The sequence below is a fragment of the Peromyscus californicus genome, unplaced genomic scaffold (genome assembly GCF_007827085.1).
Source record: "Peromyscus californicus insignis strain IS unplaced genomic scaffold, ASM782708v3 Scaffold_4__1_contigs__length_199733344, whole genome shotgun sequence".
Taxonomy (NCBI): Eukaryota; Metazoa; Chordata; class Mammalia; order Rodentia; family Cricetidae; genus Peromyscus; species Peromyscus californicus.
This window is the reverse complement of record NW_026294562.1, coordinates 1,803,189-1,827,010: the sequence shown is the minus strand read 5'-3', so window position 1 is coordinate 1,827,010 and position 23,822 is coordinate 1,803,189. Positions and strand designations below refer to the sequence as shown.

Sequence of the window (23,822 nt, the reverse complement as noted above, 5' to 3'; positions counted from 1 at the left end):
ACAGAGGCATTCATGAGTTTCCCAGGAGGGACAGTATGGAGTGGGAGACCTGGGGTTCTAGAAGCACATAGTCCTTCAACCACTGGGATCTGTAGGGGAGGGGGGAAGAAAGTACCAAGCCTCCTGGTGTGCAGGGAAAGGAGGGGAAGAGAAAGGCAGGGAAAGGGAGGGAAGAGGAAGGAAGGGACACAGGCATGGATGTCATGGGCCAAGGCAACCCATCCCCAGGAGATCTGAAATTTTGACACTGACACAACTTGACACTGAAACAGAATACCTCCAGCACACATGCCAGAGTCTGTCACATAGAACGTGCTCAGTAAATAGCAGAGACCCACCCCCACAGCTCCTCCATGAGATGGAGACACTTTTCCCAATGGAGCAAAAGCTGGGGCATAGGTGACTAGGACAAAGGGCGTTATCGGCTCCTCCAGTTCCTGAGCTGCTTCCCTGTTGCACTGCAGCCCCAGTAGCCAGATCTCTGGGGTGCCAGCAGATGGGACCTTCCCAGCTGTCACATCTGCAGAGCATCAGCAAAGGGCTGGGTATTACACATAAGTGTGGACACAATGTCCACATTTCACATACACACACATCCATATCCCACTCAGACACATTCACACCCTCTATAGGCACACCTATCCACACTTACATTCACACAAACACACTCACACCCCCATACTCAATACACCAAAGAAACATACTCATACCTTCACACACACAGACACATGCTCACACTTCTACACCTACATTCATACCCCCACACTCACTGCCCCCCACACACACACAGTGAGTCACATCATTTTCCCCTCACATAATGCCTTTCAACTTTAGCAGTCTTCAATTTGGGGTCCATTCTATTTACATCATCACTGAGTGAATGAAGTGACTCACGAGAGTATCTCTGGGTCTCCATTTTCCTGTTGTCTTGGCATCATGGTCCTCCGGCCCCAAAAGCACCTCTGAAGCAAAAGCCAGTGGGCGGAAGGTTCAAGTTCTCCCCTACATTCTTATGTAGAATGCTGCATGCCTGCACCTTTAGCAATGAAAGACCCCAGTGAGGAAACAGCCAGGGGCAGCAGCCTGAAGCCAGGAAGACAGTCCTTGAAAAAACAGAATTGGCTGGCACATTGATTTTGAATTTTCACCCTCTAAAAACGCAAGGAAATATACGTGTGTTGTTTAAGCTACTCAGCCATCAGTCAGAGTACAGTCACAGAGGTGGTCTCTAAAGCTGGCCCAAGAGGCCCTGACATCTGGCTTTCTTCCTCTCTCTGCTCACCCCTCTGGCTCCTCTCTAGCTCCCTCCCTCCAGCCACCCTATATCCCACATACACTCCCAACCCAGGGCCTTTGCACCCACTTCCTCTGCCAATCACACTCTTTCCGTGTATGTACATGTGTGTGAGTATGCATGTGTGGTGTGAACAATTTGGCCAGAGATTAACCTTGGGTGTCCTTTTTTGGGAACCACTCACCTTGTGTTTTGAGATAGGGTCTCTCATTGGGACCTGAGGTACATTGATTCAGCTAGGCTGGCTGGCCATGGAACCCCAGATATCTGCCTGCCTCTGCCTTTCCTGCACTGGAATTCTAAGCATGAACCACCCTGCCTGGCTTTTTTAAAATATAAGCTCGGTGTTCTGGGGAATCAAGCCCAGGTCCCCACGCTTACACAGCGAGTCGGGTAGCTTTATGTTAACTCGACACAGGCTAGAGTCATTTAAGAGGAGAAAACCTCAAATGAGAAAATGCCTCCTTAAGATCGGGCTTCAGGCAAGCCTGTAAGGCATTTTCTTAATTAGTGATTAATGGAGGAGGGCCCACCAGTAAGCAGCACCCTCCACGGCCTCTGCATCGGCTTCTGCCTCCAGGTTCCTGAGAAGTTTGAGCTCCTGCCTCAGCTTCCCTCAGTGGACTGTGATTCAGGATATGTCACCCAAACAAACCCTTTCCTCCCTAACTTGCTTTTGGTCATGGTGTTTCATCGCAGCAACAGTAACCTGACTTGACACACAGCAAGCATTTCGCCGACTGAGCTATCTCCCTGCCACTTATACACTCTTACTTCCAAAGCAATGCTTCTCGCTTTCTTCAAGTCTTTGGCCAGAAGTCACCTTCTCCGTGAAGCTGACTCTGAAAACTAAATTGCGGCTCGCTTTGTGTGTCACCCGCTGTTTCCAGGCCCCGCCACGCATTACATTTTGTTTATTTTTTCACTCCCTGGCCATTTCACACAACCACGATGCAGGGGAACAGGATATGTGTCTGTTTTGTTCAGTGATAAATCCCAAGTGACCAGGACTATGACGCATGCGCGTTTTCTTTTCAATAAATATTTTTTGACTGAGTACCGGGCCTCATCCCTTGTGAATTAGCTTGACTGCCAGGAGACCACGTCATACCAGGACTTCCCAGAAGAGGGCAGCCGAGGAACGCCAGAGACCGCTGAGCGGCGGCGCTTTGATCTCAAGATTCTTGGAAACCTGAGATAGCAACGCTGGGGAGGAGTGAACTCCCGCCCCACTTACTTCTAAGGCAGGCTTTTCCCCTTAACAAAAGGGTTTGGTGTAGGAGGCCGCTGGGGAGCCGATAAGTCCCCTATCCATGGCACAGGAGGTTGTTTACCAAAATTCAGGTGTAAAAATTTGAAAGAGCGTTGAATAGAAACAAGGTCAGCCAGTCTCCCACGGTGGAAGGAGGGTGGAGAAGGCCCGCGGAGAGGATCTGCGTCACTCCTCCAAAGGACAGAAAATGTCGTTTGCCCTCTACTATCTAGGGAAAGAACTTAGCCCCTAACCCACCCCAGCTGCAAAGCCTCTAGTCTTATTCTTGACACCCCAGCAGATCCACACCCTACACCCAACCCGGGCCAGTCAACCCTCTTCACGGGCGATTCTGTTACCCATTCAATCAGGGAATTGAATTGCCGTGGTAACAAAACCTTCAAAAGCCAAGTTCAAGGTGAAGCTGCCTCAGATCAAATCACCATTTGAGTGTGTCAGGTTGGAAGTTGGGGTGGGGCTTCAAGATCGGCATTGCCAGAGCACCTGAGTCTGTTGACCCAGAACTGGCCAATCAGCTGGTCAGACTATTACTGTTTGGATGATCACATGAACCAGCGTTTATTGAGCGCTTCTTGTATGCCAGACACATGCAAGATATGTCAGTGGCATTTTCCCATGAATTCTCAGAGCAACCAACTCTTAAAGTCTAGGCTCTTTGTTCTCATTTACAGGTGACTTGAGAGAGGTTATTCCTCACCAAAAGACCCAGTTAGCCCTGAGGTCACTCTCAATCATGTGGAAGGAGACATCTCCATGGATCCCTCAGAACTGAAATAGCATGTAATCTAGACGGAGAAACTGAGACAGAAACTTCCCAAGTTCACACAGAGAAACTAATCCCTGCAGCTTGCCTGACCGTGTGTACAAGGATAGATCCTATAGCTTCACATCCCTGGCTAGTGTCAGGTCCTCTCAAAGGCTTTTATTTTTCCTTCCTTGATTCCATATTCTGGGTATGATGGTACGTATTTGTAACCCCAACACTCACAGGCAGGGGGATCTGAATTCAAGGTCATCCTCTGCTACATTACATGAGACCCTGCCTACAAAACCAAACCAAAGCCTGATTCCCAGTCTGCATCTGTTACTGGGGCAACTCTTCCCCACAGCATGTCACAAGGGCAACAATTTGTCTCTTGGAGTTTTACTGACTTGTGGCTGCCTCTGTGGGCACTGCTGGCCCTTGTGATGAGACTTCTGCCTTCTCCCATTGTTAGTCGTATCTGTGTTCAGACAGCATTGTTCACATAAAGACACAGCCAGGCTATAGAGCGAGGGCCTGTCTCTAGATAAATAAATTAATAAACAAACACTTGGGGCAGGTGATCAAAGCATTTGATGTGAACCATTATTGGTTTTTATAAGTTATCTCATGTCACATCTTCAAACTCACATGCTGGTGTCTGGTGAATAGCTAGGTCTCCAGGTCTCTTACAGTTTGATTTCACACAGTGTCTTCAGAGTCTGGTGCAGTGTACCCTGACTGACCTCAGTTTTCTCAAATGCTCTATAGCCTCGAGTGACCAGTGTTCACTGTCCAGGTGGACAGTCTTGTTCTTGGCTTTTCCTTGCTCTCAACAGGTCACCAACAACCTTTGATAATCTTTCTTTCAAGTACTCCACACTTTCTGTAAATATTCCTGTGCCATCTGTCCTGCAGTGATTTTTCACAAGCACAGTGATCTGAGATGGGATGAGGTGTTGATGGAAGAGTTGCTGGAACCAGGATCCTGGCCACCTGAGACAATGATGCTATTTCTGCATCAGACAACTCCATGGCTGGAGTGAACGTGCCCTCTGTGGCTATAGTTACTACTTGATCATTATTAGGGAGGCAGATCGTAATTGTGAATGAGCTGTTTTGGAAACATATAGAGGCTCAAGCCTGGCTTTACCTACCTGGATGGAACAAGAAGTGGGACCTTGAGTTCTCCCAGCAGCAGCCATCCCTGAGGCTCCAGAGGGGGCCAAGGTCAGGCCCACAGAGCTGAAGCAAAGTGTCATCAGTGAGGACCTATATGCCCGGGATGAGACCATGTGAGATACGTAGGCAGTCTGGCACAGATTCAGGGCTTGTAAGCATCGTAGTGCGTCTGAGGGCATCAGAGACTCATCTGTTATCTCTTTGTCCCTAGCTTCTTGAAGGTCCTTCCCTTGTTCAGAATCCCATTGTCAGGCCGCCTGGGTTTGTGTTCTGGCTTTGTTGTGAAGCATGTGGATCTGGACAGCATCTCTCTTTGTCTCAGTGTCTTCATCTGTGAATGGGGACATGATTCCTTAGGTTTTTCTGCACATTGAATGAAAGCATGAGGCTCAGCATCATGCAGGCACCATGGTTATACTTCACTGGGCAGAACTGGTTCTCCAGCACCCTGCCTGTCCAGAAAAGAGGCACTTTGTTATTCCTCTTTCTTTCTTTCTTTCTTTCTTTCTTTCTTTCTTTCTTTCTTTCTTTCTTTCTTTCTTTCTTTCTTTTTTTGTTGTTGTTTTGAGACAGGGTTTCTCTGTATAGCCCTGGCTATCCTGGAACTCACTCTGTAGACCAGGCTGGCCTCAATCTCAGAGATCCACCTGCCTCTGCCTCCTCAGTGGGCCACTAGCCACCACTGCCCTGCTTGTTATTTCTCTGAATTAACTCATTTTATATGTTAAAATCAGAGCAAAGCATGAGTGTAGGTCTGTGCTTAGGGAGAACAATCTCTGAGGTGTATGGTAAGTAAAAAACCAAGTTCAGGTTAGTCATACCTGTGTAGCACCTGCACTTAGAAGGTACAGGTAAGAGTCACTAGGAAGGAGACCTGGGGACAGGGAAGATGTCCAGGTGACAAGGAGGGTGTCTTCTGTGATTCAGCCCCTCTTAGTAGTGACATTTTACTGGAAGAGTATTTCTGCCTTTTTTATTTTTTTTTCTAATTTTGAGCACACATTACCTTTTCAATTAAAAACAAAAATAAAAACAAACAAAAAATTCAAATATCCAACTTTGCCCCAACCAGTGATAATTTGTCATTTGGGAAAAAGTCCGAATTTTGAAGGGGTAACATAAAAATATGGTGCTATTGCATTGCTGGGTAGTGGAAGGCCAGGGCTCCCACCTGTGAAAAGGATTTGCTCCTTAGCTCAGTGTTCCTGTGTCAACATTTAGGCACCTGTCAGAATATAACTCAAGCAGGGGGGAAAAAAAAGGGGCCATGCATTAGGTGATACACGATATCCTGTGAAGAAAATGTCACACACACACATACGCACATACACACACACACAGCACACACACATACACACACATATACACACACACGTACACACACACTGCCCAATAATGCAAAGTCTTCATACATGCACTCAATAATCAGAGCATTTTATTATGCCCACAGCACTAACCAAAGAGCTTCACACACACACACACACACACACACACACACACACACACACACACACACACACAGCATATGAAGGGCTTCTTCTAGATACCCAATTATCAGCACTTTATACTCCCATACCAACAACCAATCATAACACACCCAACAGCCACAGCATTTCATAAATATACATGCATACTTTCCCAACACAAGTGATTCCACAGCCCCCACAAACCAACTGTTTCATTCATGCACCCCAACCACCAACAGCTCTCTGTGAGACATCCCTCACCCCCATCCCCAAGCTCCTGGATTTGCTTGCTGCTGCAGCAGATACTTGAACACTGAGACATTAGCCGTGACTTTCTTTTCAGATTAATGAGCAGAAAAAGATTGGAAGAGGGAGGGGGCGAGAATGGCGAGAGAGAGCAATTACACCCAAATCTTTTCTCTGTTGATTAGGGATTCCTTCTCCAGGCTGCTTTGGCTCTGGCTAAATCTTTTTCTAATGAGATGTGGCTTATCCAGATCAGGGCGCTGAGAAAAAAGTTGCAATTAACTTTAAGAAGAAAAGGAGTGAGTGAGAAAGAGAAGGAAATGTGGAGGGGGAGGCAGGGCCAGGGAGTGGGGGCAGGGACTGGTACAGTGGGCATGGCCAGGCATAGCCACCACAGAGCAGGCTCTTGGGCAGGTGGCAGGCCCTGGCTATCCTCACTGAGAGTCTTCAATTTGCATCTTGGATTCTAGTGCTTTGGAAGGGGCTTATGAAGGTCCTTCAGCCTGGATTGTGTCTCTTGGCTACTTCCAGTTCAAGTCAAGGAGGGGAAGTGGTCACCTCTAGCCTAGGGCTTTTCGCTTCCTTGTGTCACTTTTTCATTTGTTTCTCTCCCTTTTGTGTACTCAGCCTTGAAAAGACATAGGTCTTTGACCACTCATCAGGTATATCAGGTCCAAGCCAGTTCTTACCTCAGGGGCTTCTGGGAGACAGCTGTCCATTAGCAGCCAGAAGCTACCATGCTTAAGTGTGCTTCAGACAAGAGAACTGTACTTCAGGGTCTCCCTGGGCTGCCTCACTCTACCTACATAGGAATAGGGTCCAGAGCCACTTAGAAGGTCAAGGAAGAGGAGCTGGAGAGATGGTTCAGTGGTTAAGATCATATACTGCTCTTGCAGAGGACCTGAGTTCAGTTCCCAGCACCTATTTTGGGAGGCTCACGGCCCCCTGTAATCCCAGCTCCAGAGCGATCTGAGCTGTCTGTCCTCGACAGGCACCTGCTCTCATATGAACACACCTATACACGTACACACATGATTAAAAAAACAAATCTTAAAAAGGAAAGCAGAGAAGAGCTAAGATGGAAAAGGACACTTTACAGCGATGTGAAGAGAAGCACACAGGTGAGATGTCCTTCACACACACGGCTCTGTGTTGCTAGGTTAAGCTTGGCCAAACCAAAGCTATAGACTAGTAGTTTCTTCTCTCTGGGGTTCAATTTTCTCTGTTAAGGAAAATAAAGGAAGAGATGGTAGACTCCAGGGCCTTTGCCCTCCCTGGGTCCAATGAAAAGCACAGACATCGAGTTACTGTGCCTCTGTCCCCTGAGACTCTCATGCTGTGCCTTGGGCATCCACAGGACATTGTACCTTCCTGTAAGACTTTATCCATAGGAAGATTGGGTTTTTCCCCTGCCAGAGTGATGACTATCCAGCAGGGCCTGAGGGCATCTAACTTGGCACTTGTAGTGGGGTCTCAGATTAACAGCTTGTTATCTATGTGCCAGCCAGGCTGAAAACATCAAGTATGGGTCAGCTGGAATTAAGCTGGGGTGGGAGGGTCAGCTGGAATTAAGCTGGGGTGGGAGGGGGTGGATGGGAGGGCACAAAGGGGTGTAGTTCCCATTTTCTTTGTCCCAGACAGACACACATACCCACATATGCTAAGGGACCCAGGCAGTTCATGCAAAGCCATATTCCTTTATTCTATCCATTTCATACTGCCTTACTAAACCTGAGGGACTCCCTGAGTAAGTCAAGGGATTTCGGGCACAGAGCTGTTGTCTTCAGGGGAAAAGTGAAGCTGGACCTCTCTAACTCTTGCCTCATTTGAGTAGCTTGTTTGCTGCCCAAAGAAGAGGGGCTTCTGAATGTGAGAGGCTACCCCTGTGCTTCTTCCTGGAGGGGATTGTTCAGGTGATCCCTCATCAAAGAAGCCGAGGAGATGAGCCCATACTGGGAGACAGATCAACTACTCTTTCCTGTCCCTAAGTTCCAGAGAGGTCACCTTCAGGCCTCAGGAATCTTTTCAGAGCCTGCTACTAGGGTCCCAAGCCACTTCCTCACTCTGTCCCCTCCCTCTACCATGTTAGCCTCTGGATACAGTCTGGATCTTCTCATGTCTTTCTCTGCCTGTTGCCAACAGAGTAAGCAGATGTGCTAGAAATTCTAGCTACAGTGCTAAGTTAGACATTCTTCTTAAACATATAGTAAGGTCAGATGAAGGGAAAAAATAGAAAACAAAACACAAAACCCCCGAAACCAAAATTGGACACAGAAGGGCAGATGTAGACTGAACAGGAAGTGCTGGCCCTGGGCTAAATGAAACAGCTGTCACCATTGTTCTGGACCGAGAACTGCCTTTGCAAACTCCATGCGAGCTGGGCTCAGAAAGCAGATGTTAATAATTACAGCACATGAAACCAAGGGCACAGGATTAGGAAAGTGACGAAAAAGAAATGGTACCAGTAGATTTATAGCTGGCCCAGGCAGATCTTCTCAGGTCAGTAGGGAGGGGGTGGGAGGCAAGTCAGCCTGGCTACAGAGGCCCCCACCCACTTCCTATCAAATATAGCCTCTCAGCCTCTCTGATCGTCCTAAAATTGAGAACTTGTTAGATTATTTAATGGTGGTAGGCTAGAGAGGTTGTTTCTAGCTGCCTTCCAGGAATCCCATGCTTATCATATCCCAAAGCCTCTGACCTACAGGATCCTAGCAGATAAAATCCCCAGTACTGGAGATGCTGTGATAGGCACTAGGACTTGAGTTCAAAGTCCCACCACTCACTTTAGAAATGAAGCACAGTGGCGTGTGTCCATAACCTAGGTGTTGGGGTGGCGTGTGTCCATAACCTAGGTGTTGGGGATGAGACAGGCAGATCTTGGGGCTCACCGGACAGTCAGTTTAGCCCAAACAATGAGTTCTAGGTTCAGTGAAAGATCCTAGTTTGAAAACAAGGTGAAGAGTGCCAGGGAGAAGACATCTGACATTGACCTCTGGCTTCCACGCACACGCGCGCGCGCACACACACACACACACACACACACACACACACACACACACACAGAGGCAAGTGCACCCACACACACGCATACAACACACAGAAAACCCCAAGTGCCACACCTGGTCTCTGGACAGACAAACGGCTAGGGGAGTGGTTGATCTGCAGAAACTTTTGGGGACACAAAGCTAGGCAGTCATTCTCAGAGGTTGTTATTGCCAAGTTCACGTTTAAAATCCAGGAGCTCTGTGCAGCTGAACTGGATTCACGCTCTCAAGTTAGCTATGGAGAGGATGGGGGGGAATCTGGGAGAATGTAAAGACCTCTGCAGAAAGCCAGCTAGGCAACTTTCTTGGGCTAATTACGTAAGTAAAAAAAGCAGTTTTCACACGTTTGCTGAATGTCCCTCCGTGCTTTTCGATGTGAGCTTGAGTTGTAAAACCAAACAAAACAACACACTCACATCCAAAACAAAACAAAAAACAAACAAACAAAAACCTTCCCATCCCACTACCCATCAGAAAGAACGCCTCTCAGAAAGGTTCGAAGGAAGGTAGAAAGCATGTGTTTGCCATCTTTCTGCCTGATATGGAAACCATATGCTGAAATACACTAGCAAACACACTTAATATAACACTCTCTTTTATTAAATGTGGTTTTATAAACGCTCTCCCCAGCCAGGGCACCTTTGCCGTGCTGGAGGCTGGAACTTGGCAAAATACTCTTCCCACTGTTACATCTATTGATACACATTTTTTGAAAATGAGTCTCGGACCCTTGGAAAATAGGCTGGTTCTGATTATTACTGTGAGAGGGAAGGGGCACAGGAGGGCATCTTTTTTCCTCTGATAAATTAAAAGGACTGTAACGGGTGCTTTCTGTAACCTGTAAAAGGGCAGAGCCATCTGTGATTCATTTAGCAGCTCCTTACAGAAGATTTATTTGATTAATTCAGGCAGAAGAGAGAGAATATGGATTTTCCCCTTCTCAAAAGGCACATACACGCTCGCACATGCACACACGCACCCACCCATGGGCAGATATCTCAGGAATGAAAAATGACTAATTGTGTTATTGGAACTGGTGAGTGTGGGGTCTCTGTGGTGAACAGCAGGCTGCTGCCCTGCTGGAGGGACGGCCCGTTTCAGAACAGTTCACAGGCCCAGGCCTTGTACCACTGAGGACTGCGTGGAGAACAGCACCAGGATGCTGGGTTGTTTTGATGAAGAAGGATCACTTAGTGCCAGGTACTCCCCCAGTCCCCTAGTATGGGTTTCTCATTGCAGGGTCTCAGAGACCCCCTCAGGGAAGAACCTACCCTCACTTTACTGACAGCGGCACTGCACATGTCCAGTCTGCCTTTGCTTCAAACTCTCTTTGCTTTTTCTATTCTTGCTACCACTGAGCTACATCCCAGGCCTCTCTTGCCATTTTGTTATTTAGCATATGTGTGTGTGTGTGTGTGTGTGTGTGTGTGTGTGTGTGTGTGTGTGTGCACAGATATGTTCACTTGTTGTATGTGCGCATGTACATGTAGAGGCTGTGACATCTGATGTCCTGCTTCAGGTACTGTCCATCTTGTTTTTGAAACAGTCTCCTACTTTGCCTGGAATTCACCAATTTGGCCAACACATCCCAGAGACCCCTTTGTCTTTGTCTCCCCTGCACTGGGATCTAAGTGCATGCCACCACACCTGACATGCCACCACACCTGACATGCCACCACACCTGACATGCCACCACACCTGACAGACATTTTTACATGGGTTTTAAGGATCTAACGTAGGTCCTCATGATTACACCAGGACCTTATTGGCTTAAGAAGCTCCCAGCCTTCATTTTTGTTTTTTAAAGGTGGAGTTTACTTTCTCAGTCCTCCATGATCTGTCTAGGTGGATGGAGGCAACAGCATGCATTTGTCTCATAGTGAACAACCTGATGACTGGCTCGTCCATGTTAGCTGCTTCATGACCTGTGAGATTTAACTGGCTGACTAGCTTTTCATGCTAATTTCTGATCTCTAGGGTACCTCGCCTCCTCTATCCTGGCAGTCTGTGACTTACACGGCACAGTCCTACTCTTAATTTATCTGTAGACCACTGTCACTCCAAGAAGACAAATACAGAGCCGAGGCACGAGGAATAAAATAAAATCATAAAATCACGTGAGGGCTGAGACCGAGAGGACTGTGGACGGCAAAGCCAAGAGTGGCAGTATGTGGGGAGTTGAGGTCCCTGCCCTTCTGTCTTTGCTCAGAGCAGACATTTGCTAACTGATCCCAGATCAGAATCTACTCAACACAGCCCTCCAGACAGCCTCTGCCGATGGATTGTAGTCCCCACATGAGTTGAAAGTAGTTCACAGTGCCTTCAACTGAATGTTTCACTTTGGAGAGGGATAAACAGGAACCCAGAAGTAAGAAACCAGATATGGACTAGCTAGGAAGCCAGACCCACGCCTAGGCTCTCTGGCTTTTCCACCCAGTGCCTTTTATATTCACATCAGCCAGGTACGAGGGCCATAAACCCCTGTGTTTCACTGACTCTCTGCTTCTGCAGTCGAATCTCACTGACCCTGCTGTCAGGTGGATAGAAGGGGCCTCCTGAGAGACTGCAGAGGATCAAACCGGGGTGGAGTGGGGTGGCCTGAACCTGCAACACTGCAACTCAGAGTCTAAGATACTAGAAAGAAGTGTGAGGTCTCTGTCTGGACACTTAGATCATGAGTAGACACTTCCCACTCCCACTTGCGGAACCACAGAAAATTCCTGGGTCAAAGACAACCAGGACTCTACCAGTTTAAGGTATGAGGATTTGTCTCCCCCTGCTCGGCCTTAGACATTTCTGTTTGGTGGGATTTCCCTGGGGAAAGAACAACAGGGTTTTGTGAATGGGGGACATTTTTTCAAGCTTTAAGGTCAAGAATTTCCTCTACAATCCCTTCCTTCCTGCTGGTTCCTAGACTGCTTCTCAACCTAAGGCGGTTCCAGGGGTGCAGGGGGCCTCATTCGTTAGCTCTGTTTGATTGACTGAGAACAACCTTTCTGTAAAAGGAAACTGTGGTCCAGGGCTCTGGCCCCAAGAACCAAGGGTGGATCTGCAACATGGCATGCTTTGAAGGAAGGTCATTATGGCTTTGATACCACGGCATTTGCAGTGCTCTGCTTAGCAAGTCTGTTGAGTCTGAGATGGCAGTTTAGAGTTTAGCACTTCCTCTCAGCAGAGTTGTCCCTGCTGCTCCTGCCTGTTCCTGCTGCTTCTTGCGTATGGATGTGTACATACGTGCATGTGTGTGCAGGTACCTCAGACTCCATCTGACTTTCTTTCTTTTCTTTTCTTTTTTGAGATAGGGTCCCTCACTGGCCTGGAACTTAGGAGCTTGCCACTGAGTGAGCCCAGGGATCAGCCTACCTCTGCCTCCCCAGAGCTGGAATGACAAGTGTGTGTGAGATTGTTTGCAAGGCATATACTTATTGAGATCTCTCTCCAGCCCTTATTTCTGTGATTTCTAAGGAGGCCTGAGACCATTTTCTTCAGTTCTGTTTATACTCTTAATGTTCACTTCATATCAAGAAAAGATTACTAACAAAATCCTGCTGAAGTATAGCCTAGCCTCTTGGTAAAAGTGAGATGGCTCAAAGGTTAAGAACACTGGCTACTCTTCCAGAGGACCTGAGTTCAATTCACAGCAACCACATGGTAGTTCACAACCATCTGTAATGAGATCTGGTGCTCTCTTCAGGCCTGCAGGGATACATGCAGACAGAACACTGTATATAATAAATAAATAAATCTTTTTTTTTAAAAAAGCATAAAAACAGTTCTGTTGGGACCTAAGGAATGAGGCCTTTATAGGCTTCAAACTATATTCCTTCACAGGTTTTATTAATCACACATCATTTGTTGAATAAAAACATTAATTTGCATTTCAGGAGGATGGTTTTCTGGAATGTCATTCCTGGTGTGCCATATCCATACAGTGATATGTTGTTCACCCAGTGGTGTATGGGCACATCTGCAATGTCTATGAGCTTGGAAGAGAGATTAGATTAAAGAAGACAGGCACAAAAGGCCACATGTGTGCTTTTGTTTATATGAAATGTATAGAATCGGTAACTCCACAGAGATAAAAAGTAAATTAGTGGTTGCTTCAGGTTGATGGAGGGAGAGCAGGAGAGGGATGCTTGCTGTAGGGCACTGGCCTTCTCTTTCAGGTGACGGGAATGTTCAAGGGCTGGCTGTGGTGAGGGTTTTGTACACCCGTGTGTGTAAAAACTCCAGCACAGTTTGTTGTAGCTTGAGTTTTCCTGCCTGGCCCACAGTCAGGACAAATCTCTCTCACCTGACAGTCCCACAGCCGCTCAGACCCAACCAAGTAAACACAGAGACTTATATTGGTTACAAATTGTATGGCTGTGGCAGGCTTCTTGCTAACTGCTCTTACAGCTTAAATTAATCCATTTCCATTAATCTATACCTTGCCACATGGCTCGTGGCTTACCGGCATCTTCACATGCTGTTTCTCATCGTGGCGGCGGCTGTCAGTGTCTCTCTGACTCAGCCTTCCACTTCCCAGCTTTATTCTCCTCCTTGTCCCGCCTACACTTCCTGCCTAGCCAATTGCCAATCAGTGTTTTATTTATTGACCAATCAGCAACACATTTGCCATACAGAACATCCCACAGCAGTTTGTGTTACTTTTTTCATCGCTGTCACAAAATGCTTGACAAGAGCAACTTAAGGAAAAAAGAGAGGGAGGGAGGGAGGGATGGTTTGCTTAGGCTCGTAGTTTGAGAGGATGGCAGGCAATACATAGTGGAGAAGAGTGAGGCGGTGGGTCACATCATGTCCACAGCCAGAAAACACAGAGACAAATGATGAGCTTAACTGGCTTTTTCCTGCTTCTTTTTCATTCAGTTTAGGACACCAGTCCATGGAATGGTGCCATCCATGTCTTCCATTCTCAGTGAAACTTCTCCGAAACATCCACACAGATACACGCAGATGTGTGTTTCCCTAGAGGACTCCAAATCTAGTCAAGTTGACAATGAAGGTTTTCACACAAACTTGAAATGAATAACTAATGCAAGATGTGGATATCTCAATGATGCTATTTTTAGAAGTAATTCCTTACTTTTTGCAATGAATGTGGCTATAGTGACAAGAGATAATGACACTGTGGCCACTGACGAGTGCTTGTTCCACCCAGAGGTATTCTGGTGAGAAAAAAACACCTAAGACCAGTGGACCAAACTTAGATAGATTCCTCCTTGGTAGAGGGGAAAGAACGCCCTCTCCTGGAGGGTTGTTGGGAGGAGAAATGAGATAAGGTGTGCCCAGCATTTAGAGCCTGGCATGTCACAGGCTCTCAAGAGGTGGTAGTGGACATTGTCATTCTTTTGCTAGAATAATGGAATGGCCCTGGGGCAATCTGGTTGGAAAGGAAAAGAGTCACTGGAGGTCACTCCCGAGGCTGTAACATTTGCAGATCACCTTTATTGCATCATCTTAGGTCCTGTGTGACAATGAAAATGTATTTGCACTTCTCCAAAGATGCTTTTATTCACACCTCTCACAAGGCTGTGAACATATTTATGTCAAATAATAACAGCATTATTGTTTTTGAACAATCTGGAGTGTCTTCAACGAGTGATGGCAGAGGAATTAAAGTTTCCCTGATTCTTGTAAACCACCCATAGGTGCTTTTAGAAATTGGAATGTCCACGTATGAGGGAAACTAGGCAGAGTCAAGGGCTGACCCTGGTTTTGACTCTGCCATTTATCAATGGTACAACATAAGGAAATGATTTCTCAGGACTTCAGTATTTTCACTTATAAAGCAAGATGGTTGATGGCTATGATGGGAGGTGTCTCTGAACAGCCTCCAAGCAAAGGACTTCAGCCTATCACAATGATGCAAGCTCACAGCCCAGTGAGCAGGACTGGACATCCTGAAGAATCTCCTGCACACTAGACCTGCTTCTGTTCCAAGGATGTGGAAAGAAGCTGGCAGCAAACTGGCTGGAGAAACAGCTTGCTATTTGTTCCATCTAATTATTGATTCTCCATGTGGTTCTGGGTCTCCAGCATCTCTCTTACCCCAAATTCACTTGCATGTGCCCTGGCTTGGAATCAGAGTCCATGGAGATGTGTTCCAGTTTGCATGAGATCGTTAGTATGGCTCTTCCCAGGATGGGAAAATTTGGAAACAGAGACACAGAGAGGAAAATGCCATGTGAAATGGGGGCAGAGGTTGGGCCCATGTTGCTATAAGTCAAGGGACACCAGCAAGTGCCAGAAGCTATGAGAGAGGTTTGCAACAGAGCCTCCTTCAGGGGCTTCCAGAAGAAGCCAACCTTGGCCTTCTAGCCAAAGAGGTACCAGTCAGGTCTTCAGGGTTGGTGAAGATAGTCATGTGGCAGAGACTGTCATGTGTGTTGGAATGATGATGAATGTGGACACTCCCAAAGAGGCTGTTTGACACCCGACGCCTCCTTCATTTGCAATGCTTTGAAATGATACCAGCTGGACAGGATGGTGGTTCTCATTCTCTTGTGATGACCAGAGCTGCCCAAATGATGACCCAGTAACTGGACTTGGCTTTTTGTAATAGGAAAGCAGAACATACTAAGTGTACTGTCATACTAACTGTCAAACAGTTGTTGAAATGCATAAATGTGTGTGTGTGTGTGTGTGCGCGCGCGCGCGCGCGCGTGTGTGTGTGTGCATGTGCATGTGTGTACACACAAGTGCAAAATAATTGACCACATTCTCTGGGAGGGGAAAACCTTTTATTTTCAAAATACCATTGGATACAACCTCTGCTAAGACCTGTGGCTGGTTTTACTAGACAGAGGAGGTCCACGCTCACTGCTAGAGACTGACGGTACACAGGAACACAATATGCATCTTCTTTCTTTAATAATAGTAGTTATCAACTGGGAGCAATTTAAGTGTCCTACAATAAGGACTCCTGACTTATACCCAGACTGGCCAGGTCAGCCCTCTGAAGGAACATAGACCAGCCAGTCTTTCTTTGGGGCCACAGGAGGAGGACCAAAGCAATGCACTCTGTCTTGCATTTCTCAGTGAATATGGCTGTCAGTGTGTTTTGCGTGGAATCTTGGGCCTGAGCTCCCTGGACAGTGCTTTTGCTAGGGGTGTGTCTTGCTTCTTAGGACATGTCCCTGCTGACTGATTTTATTGATCTAGGGATTTAGGAATGTGTCTCCACTGAGCATGTCTGAAGACTTCTGGAAGACCTACAGTGTGGGTGGCATTATGCTCACAGCCACTAAGAGTGTGACAGACAGCACCATGAAGGCTCCATGTACCACCCAGGATGGGAGAGCAGCAACGCCTGAGCACGTGTCTGTGGACTGAGCCCCAACAAGTTTCAAAGTAGCAATGGCCTGGGTGAAGGAGGGTATGTAGTCATAGAACCCTTCCCGATCTTTACATCCTTAGCCCTGGAGTGGGGAGATCTTGGCAGGCCTGGGGACCCAGGACTTGTTGGTGTGTCCTAGGCCTTTAAAGAGGCCTGTCCATCCCCACAGCCACAGGAATGATATGGAAGCAGTCTCAGAGGACCCTACCCACTTTTGTTCCTTGTTGGAACCACCCGCCTACACCCCCTACTGCCTTTGATCTTCATCCCACTTGGCTTGGCCCAGCTTGGAGGTCTCCTGCTGCGTTGCCCCAGGATGGGTCCCCAGCTCACAAGGTTTCGCTTCCTCACTCTATCACAGCTCAGATCTGACCTCCTACTTGCTTCACTGTGGCAGCAGGAGCCCTCTGAGCTCCCCCAGGAGGGAACAAAGGAAAAAGGTAACTTTGGGCTGAACTGAGGAGGGTTTTGGAGGCTAGGAACAATCTAGGTAGATATATTTTGATGGTCAGTGAGGACCCCCCCTCAAAACCTGGCCTTCTGAATTATGCAATGACGGAGTGATTGTGGACAGTGGTCAGGGACTCAGGCTCTGGTCACTTTCCAGCCAAAGAGGGCACAGCCAAATTCATTAACCTCTTGGTGCCTCAACTTGCCCATCTTTAAGATGGCAGAGGTAAGAACAGCTTTGCTGTTGGGTTGTTAAGTGGCCCAATGACATCATGTGTGTAAGAGCTCCTGGCTCTGTGAATCTGCCCTGAGCTGTGGCTGCTTTGGAAGTTGCCATCAGTTAGCTTTGGAAGAATGCCAGCAGCCCTCTAGATGCGCAGCTGCAGTGAGTCTTGGAAGCTCTTTCCTGCCTTCTGCACGACAGGCCTCTACCTCCCTTTTTTGCATTCATCTTTTCCTTCCTCCCCTGGCCCCTGGCCCAGTTCGGCTCTGGCAACCTCAGAGGGAACACTCTAGCTGCTTCTCTCAGCTTACTGCCCATGCCTCTTTCTGCTCTAGCATCCCCTGCGTATGGTTGCCCTGTTCCCTTCCTTTAATTTTGAGACCCTCTGTAATCTGACCCTTGTCTGAAGTTCTCAGCATAATGAGAACTTGGGAAGTCTGAGTCCAGGTTCAAAAGTGAGTCACATTACAACTGAGCTGTGGGATTTTGATTTTCCCACTTGTAAAAACAACAACAACAAAAAACAAACAACAAAAAGACAGACCGTACCTGCCTTGTGGACCTGACAAGGATGCTTGAGGGAGTGATGGGCAGGTGAGGTGTGGATGGCTGTAACCCAGACAACAGCTTGCTATTTGGGACAACACTGTGGCCTCCTTTCTTCTGGGATTGGTCCTTGTCTTTCACTTCCCTGCAGGGCCTTGTCACCCTGGACCACCGTTGTCCCAAACAGTTTTTCATTTAGAGCTGGGCACACACACCCCTGTCTCCTCCACTGGAAGTCATTTCCCTCTTATACTTAACTGTTTCTGAGATAACCCTACTCTCAGACGCTCCTTCCTGAGTCTGCCTTCAAACCCCTCCTCACTAGAGCTGCCCTGTATTTCCCATGTATCACAGGCCCACCCAGCTGGTTCTGAGGAACCCGTACTCAAAGGGTGAGAAGGTATAGATGGATGCATGGCCTGAGGAGGATAGGTACAAAGGGATGGGCAATGTCCTCTGTAGTCTCTCTAAAGACCTGAGATGACAGATATCTAATAGGCAGTCTCTCTTTCCCTCTCTTTTTCTTAATTACTTTTTTCTTGCTTTTTGTTGTGACAGAGTCTTTATAGGGCAGGCTGGCCTCAAACTCAAAATTTCTATGTAACCAAGCATGATCTTGAACTCACAATCCTCTTGTCACTGCCCCCAGAGTTCTGGGATTACAGCCACGTGCACCACATCAGGTTTATGCAAACACTGAGTGCTGAGGAGTTAACCCAAGTCTTTGTACATGCTAGGCAAAACACTCTACCAACTGAACTATATCACCTGGGTAGCCATTTTCAACATGTGGCCCGAATGTTACAGACAGGATGGATCCAGAGTGTCTGGAGAAGAGGGGTGTGGTGCAGAAATGGAAAGCGCATTTAGAGAGGAGCCTTGTCTGGACCTTGCCATGTGCAGACCAACCATATACTTTAAAAATGTATAGTAAGTTCACTCCTTCTTAGGACAGGAGGTTGACATGGTCCCCACAGCGAGATCAGAGACTGAGGGTGTTCATGCAGCAAGGCCCTCCTGCTGCAGAGTCTCAACAGTGCCTTCCAGAGTGGGATATGGAGGTTGGGATCCCATGGGAGTAGGATGTGGAGAAGAGTGACTCTGACACAGACCAGGTTCCACACACAAGTATACCCAATGGGTTGTTGGCAGCTGAAGCACAGGATGGAGCAAAAGGCCTTGGGGACATTTGTGACTCATTAGTTTCTTACCTGGACCCAGTAAGGCCTATTTCCCCAGCAATTCTTAGGTCTGTGTATCCTGGCATGAGCCCCTCTTCACTGCCCCCAACTCCTGTTCCTAGGCCACACATTCCTCCAGCTGTGCTGTATCTGAAGTATTTTAATGCCTGATGTCTATCTCCATATGGAGTTTTGTTTTACCATGAGGCCATTGGAAAGTGGTTTCTATTTATTTATTTATTTATTTATTTATTTATTTATTTATTTATTTATATCTCTTTGAAACAGATGCCAGCCAAAGCTCATGGCCCAAAGGGCAGGTTCAACGCTTTGAGATGGGTCTGAATGTCCCTTTAACATCGTTCCATCTAATACCCAAATATACCTCAAGTCATTACCCTGTTTTTATAAGACATTCTGAACCATATGTTCGGGAACTAATTAGGCATACAATTCAAGCCCTGGGATCAGGTGGCACTCTGTTGAAATATCTTAACCTTTCATGATTATCTTAATTTAGAGAAAATTCAAAACACATTCAGAAGTCTTAGAAAATGAAGTAAGTAGGAATTTACTGGCTGGCTGCTTTTCTTGATGTTAGGATCCTTTCTATACAAGCCCAGGTCTCCTGGGAAGTCCTCAGGACTTGACTCACTCACAGCTTGCAGGGATGTGATAGGGACCAGGCCTCAGTGGCTTCTCTCAGCTTGTGCCTAGCCATGCCCAGCTCCCAGCTCCACTGTCATCCATGAATGAACCAGAGGAAGATTAAAAGAGTGGGCACTGCTCTTGGGAGTTTTACCTCCTTTTCTGATAAGGCGTAAAATAAGTAGGTGGCAAATAGCCCTGTACTCTGTGTTGTTTGGGAAGATTCACAGCCTGGGCTCCCAGATCTAGCTCCCCCTTGGGTGCAGGGAATGATAGACATGAGACCTCTCCTTTTTCTGGACTCCAGGTTTATTCTGGGGCACTGGTGGGGCTGGTATTCTTTTGTCCTTTGCCTCTGAATAGTATGTCTGCAAAGTATATCACGTGGGCTTACCACAAGTTCTGTGAGCTGCTTTCTGGACCCTGTCTTTCCAAAGCCCCTACTCAAAGTCAAGTCTGCTCTATGTGGCCTATGCTTTAAAGAGCTCCTGACACAGAGGCCTGGCTAGTGCTGCACGACTGGGTCAGATCTCAAAGGTCACTCCTTTTGATATTCTTTTGACAATTAAACTTGTAGAATCAAGTTTCCAGATAAAGTGCCTGGTCAAATTTAATTTTTTGATAAGTATACATATGTATTTTTATAACTCCAAGTGTATTCTAAGTACTGAACATGACACAATTACACTAAATAATTGCTGAGTACAATCCAAAAAAATCTCAGGTTAACTGGAAATCTTGTATTTTATCTGTTAGATTTTGTAGGCAAACTTCAAGATACAATATAATGGAAACAGTAATTTTGAAAGTTCCCGTCAAGGAGCAAAATTGGATCAGACCCTTCACTGGTGATATTCCCCTTAGACCTCAACACAACTCCATGAAGTAGGGTCTTTGAGTGACCTGAAGCTCAGAAATGTCAAGTGACTCCCCTAAGGTTGCCCAGCTGCATGGCTAGCCCAGCTTTGCAGGACTTCAAAGCCTGGACCCCTTCGATGCTACCCCAGTGCCAAGCTGATGGTTATCTTCCCTGAGTTCTCATTTTCCCGGCTTGCTCTGGCTCCTCTCAACTTCTTCCCCATTTTTTCCACAAATGTTCAAGGAGAGATTCACTCCCGTCAGATCAATGTTACTGCCGTAATGAAAACCACCATCTAGACCCACGGAGGACGAGGTTTGTGGGACCCTAATGAGAATGGTTCCGATTATGTAGAAAGCAACCTCGTGGTTATTCTAATGTTACAAGTAAATATAAAACATTTAGAAATACTTGGCCTGGCTTTTTTTTTTCAAGTACAGATGTCTGACTCTCTGCCAGTTTGTTATTAAAAATGCTATGGTGGTTGGGTACAAAGATTGCTGTAGAAATAAAAGCTGATGCACTCTGAACACTTGTTTTGACTTTGCAGAGAACCTGGTGATGATAAGGTCAGATGGTGGCTAGGAGTGGTTCTCACTCGGAACCCCGATATTCACGACTCAGTCACTGCTCTGCTAAAGACTCACAGTGGCTCCCATTGTCCCCTGAACACCAAATTTTGTCCTGCCACCTCCAGCCTCAGCTGCTGCCATTCTTTCCCTCACTCTTCAGGGCATCTTCTGACTCACCCTGCATTTGCACTCAGCAGACCCTTGCTTAGGGGGCTTGTCCCCTGTTCTCAGTCTGGATGGTCCCTCTTCTTCCTCCTCCACCTTCTCTGGTGCACTGTTCCCCCTCCTGACTCAGTCACTGTTGTCCCACAGCTCCACTCGACTCTTTGATTTCCTGTAACTCTCTGATGCCCTCTCTTCACTTTGTGTCTTCCCACCAGAAAGCAAACTCTACAAAGGTGGGACCCTGAGGTTGTGTCCATCTGCATCGCCCCCCAACACCAGGGCAATGGGAAGTAGATGCAACTTGCTCAAAAAACATTTGCTGAACAAACAATCCATCAGAGCACCCAATGTTCTGCACTCCTCATCTTTTCTGAGGTCATAAGGGAAGGTAACAACCTCTACAAATTGCACCACCCACTAAGAAACCCCCAAACAGAAGAAGCCTTCTTTCTGGGAGTATGCTCTGAACCACATCAGGGGACTCCTCATTGCAAAAGCACTTCCCTAGTGTAAGAGGATAAGCATAAAACAGAAGTTTCAAGGTTCACATGCATCAACGTGACCTTAATAATCTTCCCGTTGCAGGTGGGTGTGTTGATAAGACTTGGAAGGAGATACTGCTGAGTGACTTTGCACCTTAGGACGTCTGAGGCTCCCTCCACACAGACTTTGCTCTTCCCTCACTGATTCCCACTTGTGCCTCTCTGTGCAGCTACCTGCCATTGGTCCTTAATATTTTGTTGCACACAATTTTGCTCCATGCTGTTTCCTCCCTGCCTGTTATCTGGCTGCAGAGAGCACCCTGCCCTGTTAGCACGTGCTCAGACACTAGTCATCACAGGGCCTAATGCAGAGGTCACAGTCGACACTTCCAGTCCAGGTTACTTCCCCCACCTCCTTTGTTCTTTGTCCTCATGACCGTCTGCACAAGCCTGATTTAGAGATGCTTTGAGAGCAAGCACTGGGCTCATTCCTGTGTCCCCAACATATTGTCCTTTTTGTTGACGATGAATGGGACACACAATCTCACAACCTCAGGTCTTTAGCTCTGAACCTAACACTGTAGTGCTGGGTGCTATGGTTGACAAAGCAACATGGTTACTGCATCAGGCATTCTGTGTGTGTGTGTGTGTGTGTGTGTGTGTGTGTGTGTGTGTGTGTGAGAGAGAGAGAGAGAGAGAGAGAGAGAGAGAGAGAGAGAGAGAATGCCACCTTATACTACAAGTGTGGAAGACAGAGGACAACTTGCAGGAGTAGATTCTCTCCTTCCATCACATGGGTTCTGAGGATGAATTCAGAGCACAATGCTTGGTAGCAAGCACCCTTAGCATTGAGACATTTCTGTGGCCCCACCTTGTACTTTGAGACACAGTGTCTCTTTGGAACTTGAGAAGTAGGTTAAGCTGGCTGGTTCACAGGCCCCAGGCATCAGACTGTCTGTCTGGAAGCTCTGGAACTTTAGCTGTACACTATCTTGTCTACCTTTTTACATGGGTTCTGGAGATGAACCCAGGTCTTCATACTTACAGGGCAAACCCTTTACCAGTGGCTCACCCCAGCCAGTGTCTTCAAGACCCTACTGCTCTAAACTTGTTTCATTCAGATGCTTCCCTGTTGGGTGGCCAACAGTCCAGGACAACTGAATTCCTAGACTTTCTTTGCACGCATCTCCCCTTCTCAACTTGCCTGAATGCTTTATGCCAAAACTCAGTCTCCCCCCGCCCCCCGAAAAAAATTCCTCCAGAAATTCAATTGCTAACACTGAACACATGAGTTGGAGAACCAGAGATCGGAGTGGAAACAACACCCCGTTTTTGCCAGGTAAACGTCACAAACACAAACATGCATTAGCATTTATCTCAAGTGGGTCATAATCATAGCATGCCTCTCATACAGGGTTCAAAGTCACTTGGAAAAAATGGCAACAAGTTCCATAGAATCACACACATCTGAAGCCAAGGATCCTCTCTTTCTGCATAATCTGGGAGACTCAGAATTATTCTGCAGGCAATGTGACTTGACATGAAGCCTGGGGTGTGCAACATCATTGAAGCCACAGGCTAAATTTAAACACTCCTCTGTGTGTAGAATCTGGACCCGTTATTTGGAGACGCACATATCTTTTGAATTTCTACATCTATGACAGGTAAGTTGGTGAGCTAGAATCTAGATTGTTGACAATTTTTCTAACGCTGCTAACTCAAATGTGGCCTTGGTTAGCTCTGGGAGCATTGTCATATTTTCAACAACTGATGACTGTCAAGGAGAGCACTCATAAAAAAGTTTCCCCAAACTCCTCATGGAGGACAGCAGCAGGAGGAAACACTCCATCACTAACAAGTGACACTAATGTATTCTATTAGATTTGCTTATCATGTTAAAGAGCATATTAGAAGGAAATGTTTGGAAACGGGCTGCCATGCTGTGGGATGATGGATGGAGAATTCCTAATTTGGAAAAAATGTGCTAAGACGACATGATTGATGTGAGTGACCTACTTTATTTTATAAGAAAGTATGAGTTGCCTCAGGCCCATTGGTGCACATATTTGGAAAAAGTTGTTTTTTTTCCACATTAAGTTTTTATTAACAT

General features: G+C 46.8%; 1 long non-coding RNA gene across 9 annotated transcripts in view; it reads right to left on the bottom strand.

Annotated features, from left to right (window-relative positions):
- Positions 1–23,822, bottom strand: part of LOC128124890 (uncharacterized) — a 72,884-nt gene that overhangs the window by 30,112 nt on the left and 18,950 nt on the right. The window contains exons 2-3 of one of the 9 annotated variants that reach the window (XR_008223041.1): positions 4,467–4,943; positions 895–1,036 (exon numbers count right to left, since the gene is read on the bottom strand). The exons of the other annotated variants lie outside the window; for them this stretch is intronic. This is a non-coding gene — a long non-coding RNA (uncharacterized LOC128124890). The remainder of the gene's footprint in view (positions 1–894; positions 1,037–4,466; positions 4,944–23,822) is intronic. 9 annotated transcript variants of the gene reach the window in all.